Source organism: Bactrocera neohumeralis, chromosome 4 (assembly GCF_024586455.1).
Source record: "Bactrocera neohumeralis isolate Rockhampton chromosome 4, APGP_CSIRO_Bneo_wtdbg2-racon-allhic-juicebox.fasta_v2, whole genome shotgun sequence".
In the NCBI taxonomy this organism is placed as follows: Eukaryota; Metazoa; Arthropoda; class Insecta; order Diptera; family Tephritidae; genus Bactrocera; species Bactrocera neohumeralis.
In genome coordinates, this window is record NC_065921.1 from 66,765,752 (window position 1) to 66,769,903 (window position 4,152).

Here is a 4,152-nt window from a genome sequence, read left to right on the forward strand (position 1 = left end):
GTAATCGAACTACTATTTTCACTGGCACGACTTGCTTGCTTCACAGAAAGTGAATGAACGAAGCTAAGCGGCTTAGAAGTTCAAGCAACAAAAGGTTAATTTGAAGATGCACGGTTTGGCGGTGAAGTCCCTCAACATTTTTTTAATAAGTAATAAACTTTGTTTGAAGTGACCGCACAGGGAAATGAACTCAACATTAAGTCTTTGATCTATAGTGCAACAGGTTTATTTCAACAAAACATGTTAATAAACAATGAGAGAATTACAACAACAATTTATACACAAGTAGTAAGCAAACTATATCCGCTCACTACTCATATTTGTTTAGAAACCACAAGATATACTTACATACATATGTACATGTAAGTATGTATTTATTATATTTTGATTTACAAATCCCTCATGACTGTCGTATTAGACTTTATGTATGAATTTGTAGGATTAGCTTTATTACTTCTCACTTAATGAGGTATCAATTTGTTATTTAATGGGAGGAGGCGTAAGGCGTTCTGTTGATATTGACCATTAAGGTGACATGTTTGCATTTCTATATACATATGTACATTATCTTGCCAAGATTTAGTCTTCGAAAGAGAAAGAGCAATACAAGCTATGGCTCAAACTATCAAAGTTGTGCCCCTCTCAATGTTTTCTTGAAGACATCGCTTATAGACAATATATTGTTGCAACCGGGCAGAGAAAGAAATTATCTAATATTGACAGCTGATGAACTCGGTATTTAAAATAGATGGAGAATGACCTTCAATCATACACATACTCGTATGTATGTACATATGTATTTTGTGATAAAAATCCTGGAAATTGTAAATAACACGTAAAATATTTAACTTTTCATCGATATTTATTTTATCGCCTTCAAAGAAATCCCCACTATATGCATGCCAACGATTTTTCCAGTCCTTGTCCTAAGCACCCTTTGGGACGTCCTTCAGCTCCTTCAGGGAATTTTGTTTTATCTCTTCAATCGGCTGAAAACAGGTTCCACGGTCATAATTTGCGAGAGATGTCGAGCTCTCTTGCCATCTCTCTAACATTTGACTGACGATTTTTAAGCACCATATTCTTCACTTTTTTAATATTTTCATCCGTTGAAGAGGTTGAAGTCGTTCAGAAAGAGGCATGTCTTCAACGATCACTCGACCGTTTTTGAAGGCTTTGTACCACTCGTAGGCTTGTGTTTTGATAAAACTGAATCACCGTAAGCCTTTTCCAACATTCGCAACGATTCCACACACGAAATTTCGTTAGAAATACAAAATTTGAGATTAATTTATTTTTATCCAAATCACGCACTACTCAGGTGTACTGACTTAAGCAACTGACTTAAGTTTAAAGAACCAGGTTGACAGATCGCGCTTGTTTGGACAGTCCTACCAACTTTGCAAAATAGGCCCCAATGTATCATAGCCTACATTAAGCTAATGTCGTCTCAACAGATGAAGGCACTAGGGGAAAGCACACCTCTGGCCCTTCTCCCACGGGATAGCGTTACGAAGAGGATTAATTTCACAAAGAACTTTAGAATTGCTCTTGGCAACAAGACAGAGTGGAATGACGCTTGACATACTGCTGAGAGACACTACTATCCAGTGGTACACTGACGGCTCGAAAACACCGGAAGGCATTGGAGCAGGCATTGCGGGACGGCACACCAAGCTATCCATACCAATGGGACGTTTTCCAAGCATTTTCCAAGCAGAAGTATTTGCTGTAAGTCAGTGCGTAGAACTCAATCTCCACCGCAACTATCGCAACCAACGCATCGCCATTCTTAGCGGCAGTCAAGACAGACACCTAATCTGTATGCCGGGGCATAAAGGGGTAGCCGAAAATGAGCTAGCCGATGAACTAGCCCGTTCTGCGGCAGCGTCCAAGATGATGGGACCAGAACCATGCATCGCGGTGGGGTCCCATACTCTTAAGGAGCTGCTCCGCACGGAGGTGAGAGTGGAGAGAAAACAGCACTGGCAGCAGGCAGCAGGAAGGCCAAGCTGCTTCAAGGAGGATACAACCTCTCTAGGTTTATGGAATTAATTAACCTCCACCGTGACAAATTCCGCCTTCTCGTCGCGTTCTACACAGGGCACTGCAGGCTCAGGAAACACTTCTGCCGGTTCTGCGACTTGGAACAGGAAACACCAACACACCTGATTCTGGATTGTCCAGCAATTTGCAGAAGAAAGCTTAAGGCCCTGGGTTCCGTCCACATGGACAGGGATCACATCACCTCAGTAGCGCCCAGCAGTCTCTTGGAATTATTCAGGATGCTGAACCTTGATGACCGTATGCGATATAGGAGACGGCACAATAGACCCTAGGTCGCAGTGCAATACCTCAGTGTCAAATATCTAACTATTTATCATAGCCTTGTTTGTTTTCGTTACACTTGTAGAATTTTTCTAAAATAATATGCAGTTTCTGATCAAAATTTTTGTAATGTAAATATACAATAATATTATAATTTCTCTACTGGGATTTTTCTAGGCAAATTATTATTCAATATTCATTGTTATGTTTGCTTGAATTTTTCTTTTTGCAATACACAAGTGACGTGTTGATTAAAACTGTAAACAAATAAGAAGAATAAACAGATTCTTTCGTACAGAAAAGTGTAAAACGTAATCTTAATACAGCCTGTAGTGTGCACTTATTTTCATACTGTATGTATTTATGTATTTATTTATATGCATTTGTATGTTTGACATCATTGAACGAGAGATATGCCCAAGTAAGAGAATTGCGAACTGCGGAAATTCATTCAGATTTAAATTACAAAATGCACAACTTATACCTCGACCAGATTGTGCATTGTATGTGAGTATGTGTCCATATACATACACACATATGTATGTTTGTATAAAATATGGAATCAAGTTGAGTGGAAGTAATCAACTCGTAATAATGAAAGAAAATATATTTCGATTCGCCACTTTTCTTCTCGTTATTTGAGCTATGCTCTTTGATTAAAAAAGTGCATCTGAAATTCGGAACAGAGAATATTTGAATGTCTTACATATTACAGATGCATAACCCTCTGCTACTCTATCTCTATTTCGGCGTCTATTGTAATTTTGTATGTAAGTATATCAGTTTTTGGTTCGATTCGCTACGCTCAAACGTTTGGCGAAATGAAGGCTGCGGAACTCTGGGATGTTTTAGCATTTTTTATACAACTCACAGTAAGAACAATTAAGAGCAAATAGTTTATTGAGCCCTCATTGTAGTGGCCCTATTTAATCTATGGCGTTATTTAAAGAAGAAATGCTTCGAAAATAGGGAATATGGAATTATCGGTTGCCCCGAAGCTATAATACCCCTAACAAAAATAAAAGAGAACTTGATTTTGAACAGTCAATTTTTACGGCAGCTACATAAGTATGTACATATGTATATGTTATGGTGGTCCGATATTGGAGGTTCCAACAAACTAGCAGCTTCTTGGAGTGGAAGGAACGTTTGCAAAACTTTAGGGCGATATCTCTGAACTCAGCTCGTAATTTCGAATTATTATGTATGTTATACATGGTCTGTCGCAAAACAAACAGGACTGTTAAAAAAAAAAACAACAAAAAATTAATATTTTTCAAAAACAACATTTTTCAAAATTTTATTCAAAGTAGTTTCCTTGTGCTTCGATACAGCGTTTAGCCCGGTCAATTAGCATTTCAAATGAGTGTTTAAGGTCATTTTTCGGAATGCTCTTGAGAATATCGGTCGTCGCCTTTTGGATAGCTGAAATGTCCTGAAACCAGTGTCTTTTCATGGGCAAATGAAGTTTTCCAAATAGGTAAAAATCACAGGGTGCCAGATCAGGTGAGTAGGGTGAGTGATTAATGGTTAATATGGAGTTTTTTGCCAAAAAATCAGTGACAAGCGTCGACCGATGACACGGCGCATTATAGTGCAACAGGCGCCAGGACCCTGCCTCACTGTACTGTGGTCGAGCACGACGAATGCGTAACAAAAGACGCTTCATAACACCAAGGTAAAACACAGCATTAATCGTTTGGCCAGGTGGGATGAACTCTCGGTGTACAATACCCTCGGAATCGTAAAAACAAATCAGCATTGTCTTTATTTTTGACTTCTGAAGACGACCGACTTCTGATCGTCACAGAGGTCCTCACGACC